The 15,336-nt window shown below is 39.1% G+C and overlaps 1 protein-coding gene across 1 annotated transcript in view; it reads left to right on the top strand.

Moving 5' to 3' along the window:
* Positions 1-15,336, top strand: part of PEX7 (peroxisomal biogenesis factor 7) — a 66,155-nt gene that overhangs the window by 16,276 nt on the left and 34,543 nt on the right. The window lies entirely within an intron of this gene.

Below are 15,336 nucleotides of genomic sequence, written 5' to 3'. Positions count from 1 at the left end.
TTTGTAAGTTCAGCATAATGAATCTGTTTGATTAGTAGCAGCATGATCATTTCTCTTCTTTGCACCAAATGGATAGGTCAGCTGGGGTTTTCTTCAAGTGTAATAGCATTTAACACTTTGGAATAATACATCTTTTTGTTCCTTAGCATACTTATTTGGAAGTGAATCTCACTGAACTTAATCAAAAAGGATAAAGAAACATCTTTTGGCCTCAGCCATACACAACCCAACTTGTTGTATACCTGCTTGAACTGCAAGCAAAATACATCATGTTCTGTTCTTGGATTTGTCTCCCCACCAGACTTTGCCGATGTAAAACAGTACATAGATCAATGCCTTTTCACAAGAAATGCTGGTTTGAAAACTGTAGAAATTTGACTAGTGAAATTGATACAGTCAAGTAAATTTCTTGTTCCTTTTGACTGGCCCTTTTGCAATATTTAAGGTAGTTTCTCAGTCTTTTTGATTAATGAAACACCTTACAGAAAGAACACGATTCAGCACATAAAGGCAGAACATTGACATCTCATGGGCAATGTTTTTATTATATTTTGTACTCTCCTCAACTTGATATTCCAGGCCAGTAGTTGCTTAAAGAAGATGGCTTTAAGCTTTGCTAACCTTAAAAAAAACCCAAAAACCTCTTCAGGGTTTTTCTTTTTTTGTTTTTGTTTTTTTGGGCCATGCTATGTGATACAGAGTTTTAGGGATTAGGCTGCTATCATTATAGCTGCATTCATTGTACACCATATATTTAATATACATTATATTGTGTCCTAGCACATTGGTCTGTTTAGGAGGCAAATTCCAGGAGAGATGCATGCTTGTTCAGTAGCATGAACAGTTTCAAACAGTGATTTATCATTTTTACCTGCTGTTGGTGCTCATCAGTTTGGCTAATATTTGGGACGGACTTTCATTTTAAGAACAGATGTCCTAGATCAGAACATTGGGGCATGTAACTGGAAATGTACTTGGTCACTGAAGCTGACAGTGGCTGGGATCCAAAGAACTACCTAAGGCATGCATAGGGTGTTTTTCTTTTAGTGCAAGTGGCAATCCCTCGATTCATATTTTTCTAAACTTCCATTAGTTTCCAAATGACTGTGCCATGGAGACACTGTGATTGTTACACATCTACCCAAAGCTTGGATCTAATCATACTGGTCTTGAGATCCCAGTCTGTAGTTAATAATAGTTCAAAATCAATACATTCTGTCTTTGCAGTATAGATAAACCTTCATAATATACATAAATTATGCAAGTTATACAAAGTTATTCCTTTTGTATATAACATATTTCATTTCTGTCAGTGGTAGAAAAAGTTGAATTATCTGATACATTCCACAGTTTAGGGACAACCACTGAAGAGGTCCTTTGGGTAGTTGACATTAATCACGAGGAAGGAATCTTCAGGAAATCATCCCCAGAAAATTGTAGTAAGCACAGCAAAATATATGGGCAAAAACACCCCTGAAGGTATTTTGGATCTGAGCCATGAAGGGCTTTAGAGGTAATTGCAACATCTTGTACTGTATTTGGAAAAGTATTGGCAACCAGTGAAGAGATGTTAATATAGATGAAATATGGTCTCTTCAGGATGTCCCAGAGACCAAGCTGGCTGCCATATTTTGTACTAGTTGAAGTTTCCAGAGTAGGTACAAGGGTTGTCCTATGTTGAGCGCATTGCAGAAATTGAGCCTAAAAGTTATCAACCCATGTGTTACTCTTTTCAGGTCATTTATAGTATATAAATATAATAAATGAATCTCCTCCAGGAAGGGACGCAGTTGGCAAATCAGGCAAAGCTGACAGCAGAAAATCTTAAATAGAGCCTCTATCTATGCTGACATCTGAAGGGCTAGGTCAAACAGTGCCCCCAGACTGTGAACACAGTCTTTGAGCCAGAGTGTGATCCTGTGTGGAACTGGTTGACAGACTTCTAACTCTGTATTTGAACCTTTAATGGCAAGTACCTCCTTTTGTCTGGATTCAGGTTATGAGGGGAAGTACTGCAATGTAGTATTGCCCACATCCAAACCAAACAATCTCTCCACAAGCATAGATGATCATATGCAACTGGTCATATTTCCTTGTCTTCCTTCCAAAAAGCCTGTCCCACAGGGTGACCGAGGTGATTTCTGTGCTTGACCTGACTAAAATGGTTTCAAAAGGTCAGAGGTGCCCAAGGGCACCTAAGCCTGGGAAGGGGCATTTGCCACTGGTCTATAAATATTAATATCCTTTGATTCCAAAAGAAAGTGACTTTAGGAATAGTTGCACTTGTGCCTCTTTTGGGAATGCTGGAACCATTCCCTATAGCAATTAACAATCTCGCTGATTATGGAATTGATGTCTTAATTTCTTATTTCCTGATTGTTACTCAGAAATAACTTCTGTGATAGATATCTTCATGGCCTTTTCTATGCTTTGTAGAGGGGGAGAAGGATGCACAAAAGAAAATACGTGCAAATACATTTAAGTTGCATTATTTATTTGTATTAAAATGTTTCAAGCACAGAATATACTGTTTTGAACAATTGTTAACTGTTGGGTAGGAACAGATCTGTAGCCAGCCTTAAGTGTTTTGTGGGGGCCAACAAAATATAGGGAGAGGCAGCTTATCTGGCCTGCAGGATTTTGAACAAAATAACTCTTTATATAAGCAGTGTTTGAAGCCATACTGCAATTTATGTACATTCAGAATTTTTCACTAAGCAACTTCAACAGTTTGTTAACAGTTCCTGCCACCAGTTAACAAAAAGAAGGAAAGAAAGGGAACAACCCACTTGTAGAATCATGAATAAGCTACACCAAGAATATTCTTATAATAGAATCCTAGAATTAGAAGCTGTCTTTATGTAGCTTAAGGTTGTTATTTCATGTCCTACAGTCCTGGCTGACAGAGAACGGGTTGTAGCCCCCTTTTGCCTGACAGTCCTTTAGGCAGTTGTAAGGTGCTATACTCACTCTTTTCTTTTCAAGCTAAACATACCCAGGTCCTTCAACCTTCTCCTGACGAATCAAGTTTCTCATCCTGATCCTCTTTCATACCCTTCTCTGAACTAAATGGATTCCCTTTATTTTGGAACTGCCAAGTCTTCTAACCAGTGGTGTGTTCAAGTCCTTTACTCCAAATCTTGAGTCAAGTCTCAAGTCCTTGCTTTCAAGTCCAAGTCAAGTCTCAAGTCATTGCATGAAATTTTTGAGTCAAGTCGCAAGAGCCAACAGAAAAAGAGATGTGGTGGTGCGAGTAGGAGAGTTGTTTGTCCCTCCTTGGAAATATGTGGGAACAGGGCAGAGGCAGCATACAGGAGAAATGCTGTTGTGCTTCCTGCCGAGGAAAGCTAAGTGCCTCCAAAAGAGCCAAAGCCTCCACCCTATGTTGCAATCCCTCCTCTGCCTTATCCCTTTGTCCATCCACTCCACTGCCTCCCTTGTGTTAAAAAAAAAAAAAAGCTGAAGCCTTCCTTTCCCCCTATTGCAACCCCCTCCTCCCTTTCCTGCCCTTACTGCCTTGAAACTCCCTTCTTCCCACTGTCTCTGCCACATTTATGTCTGCCTTCAAACCCATCTCTGAAGCCTTCTGCTTCAGGATATCTTGAAGATATCTTGAAGATATCACCCCAGGATATCTTGCTGTGTGTTGGATGCAGATGTGAAGCCCTAGAGCTATTTGGTCATAAAAACAGTTGCTTCCGAGACAAGTCCTAGTCAAGTTGCTGATGCAACTTGAATTAGACTTGGGAGCAAATCACTTAGTTCAAGTCCACAACACTGCTTCTAACCTTTCAAGAGAACAACACTGCTTCTAACCTTTCCAACAAAATTTGGAATTCTGTTTCTGTCTTCTAAGTTAGACTGTTCAGTTGCTGTCACCTGCAGATATGATAAACATTCTCCCCCATTGTGTGCATGCACACCCATTTTGAACTCCTCTTGCTGTTTGGTTTTCCTGCAGTGGGATCCTACTTATCTATGTTCTGAGTTTATTAAAATTGGCTTTCCTTGCCCAAGGGAATATATGAAGATTGTTTAATGCTTATTCATGGTCAGCAGAATCACATGCTTTCTTGTCTACTTAAAACTGTTGTTGAAAACAGTATCATTTTGCATTTCTTGCAACTGTCTTCCAACACAATAAATTTCAGTGTTGCCACAGTATCCAGATTCTTCCGTGGAGCAGTGATCTTAACAGCAATTTCAGTGTACTTTAAGTAAGAAGTGAAAAATGCAGTGATTGATTTGAAAGAATGAATTATTCATCTGAATGTATAACTGTAACTGAATCTAAGTGTCCAGGCCATTTTTAATATGTGTTTTTAAAAACTACTCCTATAAATCTGAGCGAAATGCCCTTTCTTACAAAATATCTACAGATATTCCCATAAATCAAAATATTCTTTAATTTCAGGTATAGCTGCAACTGCACATACCTTTAGGATTATCTGATTAGATTCCACTGAAGCATTACAAAAACAATAGTATTATAATAGCTTTAAAAATAAAAAAGCTTCATGGTTAGCTTTCTAAATTTCTGTAATAACCTTACTGATTCATTTGTAAAACCTATTCACAGATGAATCTGCATTAACTATAGAATTAAATTATGGTGGATATAAGCAATTTTGCCCTCAAAATGTCTTGTGAACACATCACTGTGTGTCACATTTCATAACATGCAAGTCAGGGTTAAGTAGAGGAAGAACACCTTGTAACTATACTGCTTGATTCTTTGAGTTGTTTTCTGAATGTAGCAGTTGATTAGCTTGAGTGTACAGAAACGCTCCTAGATACACCAGTGTAGTTCAGTATACAGCTTCTTGAACTAGGTCTATCCTTGACTGTGCTAATAATGGCAAAATGAGGTCTTTAAGCAACAACTGTTTTGCTGTGTTATCAGAAATAATGAAAAGTGCCAGTAGTGGTAAGGTGTTTAGTATTTGAGTTATCTGTGATTTAATTGAAAATAGATGTCTGGAATACTTGATCATATTCACAATCGCACTGCATTGGAATTAAGGTTACTCTAACTTGACCTCCTTGTCAATTCTCTGGTTAATATGACTTAATTACAGTGGTGTTAGATACTGCCTATGTATGGGATTTTAGGTGATTTATTTAATTGTGGTTGAATTAGATATGAGAGACTTCCTATTCCAAATCATGTTCCATCTGCAATCCGAGTTCCAGTATTGCCTTTCTCTGCCATTTTAATACCTTTTTGATGTGTCATAAGCCAGCTATATGGACAAAACACCATGGCTTAAGTTTGTCAAGTCACGACATTCATTTTCAAACATAGTTAGCAATCAGATTGCCTAATTTCTACCTATGAATTTTTATGCAAAGCTTTTATATTTGAAGAACAAGAAGCCAATTCACTATATATAGTCCTCTAGTTTCTCATCTCTGTTTATTGCTATTGTGCATTTTCTCACTTCTGTTATGTTCCTTACTCTGCATATTCCCTTTTCTGTCATGGTCTTAATTTTTACCATATTTTTATGGATCTGTGAATTACAGATCCATAAAATGGATACAGCAGATCTATGCTGTACTCAAAATGTAATAGTACAATGTACTGAGAAAAGTTTCCAGTTAGCCTGAACTTTTAAAAGCAGTATTATGGCATTTAGTGTTATGTTATAGTGTTCTGTTATAAGGAAGGCAGCTACACCTATTGACATGCTATTTATCCAAGTTTTCTGCAGTTTCTGTAGGAGTTCTTTATTCTAAGCAACATTTTTAACCTTTCCTGACATGAAAGATGTGATTTTTAACCTCAGTGTAATGGCTTTCCCATTAGCTCTTTTCAGGTCTTTTTGAAATCAGTACTTATTGAACCATTTCCTCTTTCCTGAACTGTGTACATTTTACATGACCCCCTTAGTTTATTGGACCACAGGTTTAAATACAAAAGGGCTCAATATTTTATTTGTTGGGCTGTCATGTCTCTTGGGAACATTTTGCCCATTTGAGTCTTGTCAGTTAAGCCAAAGATATATCTATCCATTTGAGGTCTATTCCTAGCTGGTCGCTACTACTAACCGCTAGCTATTAACTACTTTTAATAAATCCTTTTGACTTTTGCTTTTCAAATCCCTACCTACTGATATTTATTGTATTTTCTATTTGTTTATGTGTTATATTTATACCCCAACTTTTCCTCTCAAGATGGAGCACACAATAGGTTTTGCCCTCAGAAAAGGTAGATTAAGTTGACAGTGCTAAGTGACCTTGATGGCAAAGTAGGGAGGAGAACACAGTCCCATTCTCCATTTCAGCATGCTAACAACTACATCGTACTGATTTTCAGATTTCTATGGGTGGGTATCACTAAAATATATAAAGTTACATGTGAATGAAATCTGAAGCTCTAGTATGACTGTTTATATAAATAGTATGCCCAGGCAGATTTAAACAAGTAATGGACTGCTCCCTGTTTACTGCTCCCTGTACAGCAAGTACTGAATCAGAACATCAATAAATAAAAGTGTGTATGATCTCTGCATTTATGATCTTAGAAACAGAAAAAGAAATGAGTAAAAAGATCGAATAGTTAAGAATCCGCTGGTGTGCAAATTATACCTGTAAGTGCTAATGTGAAGAAAATTATATTACAGCACAGGAAAAAATTGGTCCTGTCTGATTGACATTTCAATTAATGTGTATTCAACATTAAATACTTTTACCATTTGGTAATGTGCAAAGCACTTTACAGAACTGTTATTACTGCATTCAGTGACGTATTCCTCTGAGAGTTTACCCAGTGGCCTAAGCCCTTTTTTAGAGTTAAAGAGCATGATTGCAATCTGGAGTTGTTAAATCTCTATCTTTTATTCTTCCATGATGTCAATACCCATTTCTAAACTGATAACATGGACTGAGAGATCAGGTGGAAAGAACTGCTCTGGTTTAGGAGCCTGATAAATGTCTAGATGACAACAAAGAGCTAGTCTTGTGGAAAATGTGATTAAAGAAACCACATAAATAACAAAGATGCCTGATGGCTAAAAGGGTTTAATGAGTCACTGTGCCATTTGTCCAGAAGGTAGGTCTCTATCTTTCCCTCCCCCCCTCCCTCCCCTCCTACCTGGAGAATAATACTAATCATCGTATAGAGACGATCCAAATGCACCCAACAGTCACCTAACTGCTAACCCTTAACCATTCACTCTTCAGAGGTAAAGGTTATTCATTATAGTTCAATGTGAAAGCATCCTCTATAGCAGTGATGGCGGACCTTTTAGAGACCGAGTGCCCAAACTGCAACCCAAAACCCACTTATTTATCACAAAGTACCAACACTGCAATAAAACCTGAATACTGAGGTTTTAGTTTAGAAAAAACACCTCAGACATTAACATCATTTGTCTGAAAAGAAAAACATAACAACAGAGCTTTCAATGATACAGCTTTTTATTGAAAGGTAAATGTTTACATTAGGTGTGCCTTTGCACAATTAATGTGATCTTTGCTGTTGTATGGATGCTGATAATTTGTCAAACCTTGGCTCATACTTAGTTTGAGAGCAACACATGCAGCACTCAGGTCATCTGTTAGTCTGTTTCTTGTATCAGATTTGATATAATTCAAATATAATTTTTGGTGTTCAAGACTTGGAGTCTACAAAAACACAAAATTAAAAAAATGAAGCACCCAATACAAATCTATCCCTATACCAAAAATAGCTAACACTGTTAGTTAACACTAAAGAATTGGATATTCCCTGAATCAACAGTCTATGGCAGTGATTCTCAGCTGGGGTTCCTCTTGAATTTGCTGACCACCAGTGCAAGGGGGCCATGTTGCACTGACTACCAGCTTTTGGACTGCTTTGAAAAAGGCATCTGAGTGCATTTCCTACCTTGTGGGGGCTTCTGCTAAAATCACAGCCAGTCCAAGCAGATATATTTATCCTTGCTCTTGTTTTCATAAATTCTTTACAAACAACTATGATGCTGCAGATTCAAGTATGCCAGGGGGACAGCACAACATTAAAAGAATTTCAGTCTCTTAATTAGAACATCTCTTTGCTAAATCTTAGAAATTAAATCTCAATTTTTCATGAGAAAACTCAAAGCTAAAATCTTGTGTTTATAAAAATGAATGTATTAAAACTCACAGCCAGTCCAAGCAAATATATATATATCCTTGGCAGCGCACTCACCGGCCATGTGAAAGCTCGGACGAGTTGTGGCTAATGAGTCACGGCTTGTGATGTCATTGCCTGATGCCGCTACTCCTTGGAAAGGAGTTTGCCACCACTGCTCTATAGAAGCCAAGTGTTTACACATCTTAAATTTACCAGTAAGACTCTCCTTACACATTTGGTGCTTACTTATAAGAAGCATTCTGGGTCTTATAAATGGAACCTAAGAGCTTCTTATGTATTGGGCAAAGATGTTTGGAATTTGGCCCAGCAGCTTAGTGCTGCATTAATTTTGATATTTAACATAGTTCTTACATTTATTTATTTGAGAAAATAAAACTTGATTAGTTCCATCATTTTCACACATCAGGACAATAAAATGCATCTTTGCAACAAAATGCATCTTTGTTGTACCTCTCAAAAGAATTAAGTCACCCTGGTATTTTTCGTTCATCATAATTAAGTTTTGCTTCTTGTAATAGTGTGTTTTTCTTAATGTTTTCCCACAGCTACAGTGGGCTTTTTTGTATTTTGAATTAGCACACTGAAGTATCAGTACAGAGAACTTGTAAGCTATTTAGTTCTTGAATAAATTAAATTCCTTTTCCGCATTCAGTGTTCAGTGTTTTCTGTTTTGAGTCTGACAGCAGTGTTAATGACCACCATGCATTATGGGAAAATAATTTACACTTGAGGAATCTGGCACTGTAGATAATATGAGACACTGGCAGTCTCACAAGTGACCTGAGAACTTTAAATTGTTAGCAAAATGTCCAGGGCTTGCCTTGAACTTTTCTGAGAATCATTCTGAAGTGCTGCTCATGTATCATTTTGGGCTACATTGAATTCTTGCATTATTTTAGAACAAAAATGGCATTCTTTGAAAATGTGGAAGTGGTAAGAGTTTTAAGCATTAACAATTGAAGATGCCAAGATGACTAGAAAATGGGTTTCCGTTTTTTATAAGTAGACTTTCATAGCCAAGAAGCTATAAATACTCTAATAGATCTAATGGCCTGCATCTAAGATTTGCAGTGCCAACAAAAATGTGCATGTTGTGGCAAGCTGGCTCTTCCGCCAGCACACCACAAAATGTGGCATTTTGCCAGCATTGCAGGCATGTCAGTCCTGCTTATCAGGCAGATGCAGCAGTATGTTCATTTAGGATTGGCTATCCAGATTTCTGTGTGAGCCAGCGTAGAATCATTACAAGTGATTGTAAGGTTTTAAAAAGTTTGTTGTTTAATACAAAGTGCTATAAGAGAGAACTGCTCTGTACACGTTAGAAACTTGCAGACTGTGTAATAACCTGCACAAATGCAAAATAAGCTAACATGAAATGGAAACAGCTTTGGTTGCCTTGGTAGATGACCTACTCCGTGAACTAGACTGGGGGAGTGTGTTCTCATTGGTTCTGTTGTACCTGTCAGCTGCTTTCAATGCCATTGACTATGGAATCTCTTTGGCTGTTTTGCTGGGACAGGAATTTGGGTATTTTCTTATAAAGGCCCCATTCCTTCCTGGAAGTCTGGATCAGAAGGTGGTGCTGGGGGACTCTTGTTCACTTCCCTGGCCGCTGACCTGTCAAACTCCTCAGGTTCTGTTTTGTCTTTCATGCTCTTTAATTGAGAGATGTCTAGTGTCTTGGGATTCCTTGTCACCAGTATGTTGATGACACCCAGCTCTTTTTCTCCTTTCCCTCTCTTGCCAGGGAAGCTGTTTTAATGCTTATTCCGCATCTGTCAACAGTAATGAATTGAATGATGACAAAACTTAATACAAACAAGACTGAAGTGTTCCTGGTCACTCAGAAGCTGAATCAGGAAATAGGGTTCAGTCTGTGCTGGATTAGGTTATGCTTTCCCTGATGGTACAGGTCCACAGCTTAAATGTACTTCTAAATTCAACCCTGTGCCTGAATGCCCAGGTTTCAGCACTGGCCAGAAGTGCATCTCCTCAGTTAAAACTAGTGCATTCCTAGCTGAGCCCATTCCTAGAGATGACTTGGCTTCAGTTATATCCTGTTTGGATTAATGTAATGTGCTCTAAATGGGGCTTGCTCTGAATAGTGTTCAGAAAGTCCAGGTAGTTCAGAGAGCTGCTGCCAGGGATGGCTTGCTGGTAATGATCTACAAGGCCCTATATAGCTGGTTCTAGATAGTCTAAAAGACCATATTATCCCTTATGAGACTGCCTTTACTCTAGGATCTTCTGGGGAGACCTTATTCCCACCACCTTCACAGGCACACTTATTAAGATCATGGGAGATGCTCTTCTCAGTGGCTGCCCCAGGGCTCTAAAACTTCCTCCCCAAGGAGGTTAGATTGGCACCTTCCTGTTGTGTTTTCAAAGACAGGCAAAAACCTTATGTTCCAATAGGCTTTTGGGAATAGTGTGGACCTATGACACTGCATTGGGCTAGCTTATTCTATAATTTTTTAGCATTTTTAACCATGGTATTTTATATAATTTTAAAAGCTACTATATTTATTATATTTATAACTTATACAGTGGTACCTCGGCTCACGAATACCTCAGTTCACGACCAAATTGGGGCACAAACAAAAATTTCATAAAAAGTTTGATTCAGGTTGTGAACTCCATATTGGGTGGTGACTGCGATTGCAGCCATCTCCACACCCCTACCCTCTGAGTGGGGAGATGGCTGCGATCGTGCTGGGGGCGGGGAGGAGATGGTCGAGATCACGCCTGTCTTTCCTGCAGGACCGCGCCTGTGATTGCATCCGTCTTTCCTGCACAAGCACAACTGCGATCTCGGCCATCTTCCCCCCAAGAATGATTGTGCTCATCTCCCCACCCCGGAGCACACCCGCGTTCGTGCCCGTCTTTCCCCCCCAGCGTGATCGTGTTCGCACCCGTCTCTCCCCCTATAGCACGCCCGCAATCGCGCTCGTCTCCCCCCCCCGCAGCACGCCCACGTTCACGCCTGTCTCTCCCCCACCAGCGCGCTAGGATGACAGGCGCGTACAGGGATGACGGGCGCAATTGCGGTTGGGGCGGGCGGGGCAGGGAGATCGCTGTGCTTGTGCTCGGGGTGATGGTGGGGAGATGACCGCGATCTTTGTTGTTCTTTGTCACTTTGCTTCACATTTTTCTGATAAAAAATATAGTTACAGAACAGATTAACCTTATTTACATTGAACCGTATGGGGAAATTTAACTTGGCTCACAACCAATTTGGGTCACGACCAGAGACCTCGAACGGATTAAGTTTGTGAGCCAAGGTACCACCATTGCTTCTATTTATGTTTAATTGTATAACTTGTAAGGCTCCTAGAGTTTCAATTTTGGGAACAGGGAAAATATAAATAAATATAATAATAACTCAAGAAATTAGTGTGCCAGTTTCTGGCTTATTGTTTCAGAAAAGAATTTAACATAGCATTTGCTCTGGATAGTATATTTATTGATAGTTTATTTGGATAAATAGTGTATTTATCAACTAATACAATGTAATTAATACAAAGGAAGTTCTAGCCTTGAACTTGGAAGAGCTGAACTGAGCCCTTGTGGACAGAGCATTTTGGAGGGCTTTCATTCATAGGGTGACAATAAGTTGGAGATAACTTGGTGGCACATAACAACATTGCAATTTAAAATGTCGACCAGTAAAATATAACTAGTTTTAACTTGCAATATAACTTGCAAATTTTACTAGCAAGAAACTTGTAAATGCAAAACATGATACAGGAATGAATCTTGTGTGGGAGATTGAGATACCAAGGAGTTTGAATGGAGAGCTTGGCAATACGAGGAATGGCTCTCTTAGACTATATTTTGATATAAAAGTGATACATGCATTTAAGAATAAAGTAAAGTCAGGCAAGTACAATTCTAGACCTGAACCTTCTTTCAGTTTTTCATGTAATGCTGTACAGTTACCAGCTATGTGTTTTTATGCTTTCATCTATAAAAAAAGTTAACCAAATAATGGCAGCAGATTGCATGTTGCTTGCCATTCTTTGTGGCACAGCAAAATTAGCCCTAGGACTTAATAGAGTGAACAAGGGTTGTGGCTGACCAGAAGAAGAGAAGGGAGACCAAACATAAGATGCTTCGGTTCCATAATGGAAGCCTCAGCCATGAGTTTACAAGAACTGGGCTGGCCTGTCAGGGGGGAGCTTTCAGTCATAAGTCAGAGTTGACTTAACAGCACATAACAACAACAAATGATAAGTACTTGTCTGCTGAGCCTTTATTTATTTAATATATTACAACCTGCCTTTTTCCCTTCTGTGTGGAACCCAAGGTGACTTACATGATCCTCCTCTCCATTTTATTCTCTCAAGAAACCTCTGTGGTAAGTTAGGTTGAGAGTCATTGACTCACCCAAAGTCATCCAGTGAGTTATGACCAAATGGGGACTAGAAACTGACTCTCCTGAGTACAAACCACAAGTATAAAAATTCCACTGGCTATCACTCTTTAGGTTAAAAGTAGCTGATGGCCAGATGTTCCCCTCAAAATGGGAGGTAATAAAGGCAATCTTAAACACTTTAGAGTAGTCCTTTGTAACCTGATGCTCTTCAGATGTTAGATGGTAACTCCCAGTATTCTTGACCATTGAGCATAATGGTTGAGGCTAATGGGAACTGAAGGCTGGGTACCAGACTTACTCATTGAGATGCAGAAGTCCAAATCTTTTTTGGGCACAATGAATAAATTGCACAATGAATGGGTCCTGCTGTGAGCAGCATGTACTTCATTTCTCTGACATTTAAAATACCAGCAAGATTTTAAAATATTGCTGCATTTTCCTTTAGACCTTTTACTAGAGGTGCAGCATCTCAGCTCTAATAGCCAAATTCACCCTCCTGGGGTCAGGTCCCTGAGAGGTCCATACTCCTTTCCCCTGGCTACCAAGCATTTGATTATTTCCCCTATTTTTGTTTAGGAGAAGCATTCTAAAAGGGTGAAATGTATCTCCTAACAGTGTGTAAGGGCTGTAAGTTTTAAGGTAAAATATGCTGGGATTTTTATCTCCACCCCATTGCCTTTGGCCCTACCTTGTTTGCGTTTGGATTGTGGCCCCTAAAATCTTCTGTGTATTGAAATTGGCCCTCAGGTTTAAAAATGAGAGCCGTGTGGTATAGTGATTAAGAGCACAGGGCTGGGACTCAGGCAATCTGGGTTCTAGTCCTGGCTTAGCTAACCAGGTCAACCAGGTAACTCTGGGCCAGTCACAAACTCTAAGCTCAACCTACTTGACAGGGTGGTTGTTGTGGGGATAGGGTTGAGAGCAAAAGGAGGAGAATGATGTAACCTGCTTTGAGTTATTTGAAAAAGAAAAAGGTGAGCTAGACCTCTAATAATAAAAAGATATGACGCCCCTGTCCTATTGGCGCATTCTGGCAGTTTTATCATTACATCTCATTTACATCCCACTTTTTTCTATGTAAAGTGGTTTATTTAGTCATCCTCTACACCATTTTACCTTCATATCAAGTGAGGGGGTTAGGTTGTGAGTGAATGGCTAGCCCAAAGTCAGCCAAGTGGAGATGAGAACCCAGACCTCCCATGTCTCTTAAGCACCACATCAAGCACCACTCTTAAGCACCACATCAAGCAGTTGAAGTTCTTTGGTGGTAGCACCATGCATAGAAATCCAGGGTAAAGCTTCAGATTGGTGCCAGTCACACACTCTGATTCTAAGTAGTCCAGGAAGAGGAGCTATAAAGAACATACCCCAAGAGAGATCATGTGTGTGTGGACCAACATTTTGGTAAGGGGCAAGGCTCTGTCCCTGCAGATACTACTTTGGATCTAAGCTTGTCCCAGTCTTCTGTGTTTTCATTAGCAAGATTTGCTTTAAATCTACTGAAAGCATTCTTGGTTTATGGCTGCTTTTTCTCCAGATGTCTTTGAGCCATGAATATCTAAAAATGGTTGTATTCTAAGCTTTTTGTGCTATATCTAAGAGTGTGTGTGTGTGTGTGTGTGTGTGTGTTAACTAGATAGAGAGTAGTGGCAAAATGTCAAATAACTAGGACAACAAAATGTGGATTACCATCAAAATCTGTTATCAGTAACAAAATGTCAAATATAACTGTTTATGCCTTCGTGGTGCTGCTAGTAGATGGAAATAGATCTGTTTCATTTTACATGTATTGCACTTTGAATTGTTCTTCACCTTTGTATTCTCATAGTTCGCATCTTGCTCCAGATACGCTTGCCAGTCATCACACCCTCTCTTTCCTTTTCCAGCTCAAGCTTTTGAGTCTCTTGCTGAGCTGCTCTACGTGCCTGAAACAGCCTCCCACTTCCATCTGCTAGTCTCACTTCTTCGAACCTTTTCCAGCCCTCATCTCCAAAGCCTTTCATGAGCTTTGCTTTTCTTAGCTGTTCTGCCACCTTTTGTTACATAATCATACACCTTTTTCATGTTTTAATTTTTAATTGTTGATATCTTTTAAAAAATCAGTTTTGATCTGTGAAATGTAAAATGTTGTCCAGAGGGTTTATATTGGGGTGCAGCAACTTGGGGCAATTTCTCATTTCTCCATCATGCTACCAAAAAAGTAGGGAATAGTTTTTGAAATGTGTAGTTTTCAAACTAAATGTGGCCATTCTTGGCTGTGGGAACATAAATGGGAAAATTTGCTTGCTTTTTAAGCCTAGGTAGCAGTTTGCTGCTGAATTTTAAAGCCAAAACCTTTAAAAACAAATATCTAGTAAACTAAAATAGGGACAGGAAGCAGCTTTCTGTGGTCTGCTGGTCATATGTTACCAACCCCATGTATATATCTATCCTGTCTCACTTACTGCGCCTCAAGACACTAAATTAAATCTTAACAGCATTGTAATACAGTAGAATCAAACAGGATCAGAATTGATTTGGAGGAACCCTTCCATTGCATCACTGGGATCCAGTGAAAACACAAGAAAGACCGGATAAGTTTTGAAGAGGCAGTAGGAATTTATGCCATGGGAACAGGATGTGGTCCTACAAAGACAGCACATTAATGCAGGTTGCTAGCTTGTTTAATAAAGTCTTAACAATCAAAAGCAGGATCTGCCTTGCATTTTTCACCGGTATGTAATAACAACCGTGTATCAGTGACTGGATATTTGCAATGGATTGTTTATATGCTGTCTTGTATATAGTAAGGGAAAATCCCTTTTTAAAACTGTTGCAGCAGAAAAAAGTGCCTCCTTTCCCT

Source organism: Varanus komodoensis, unplaced genomic scaffold (genome assembly GCF_004798865.1).
Source record: "Varanus komodoensis strain SLA01 unplaced genomic scaffold, ASM479886v1 scaffold1, whole genome shotgun sequence".
Taxonomy (NCBI): domain Eukaryota; kingdom Metazoa; phylum Chordata; class Lepidosauria; order Squamata; family Varanidae; genus Varanus; species Varanus komodoensis.
Note: the sequence above shows the minus strand (reverse complement) of the source record. Positions and strands in the feature narration are given on the sequence as shown.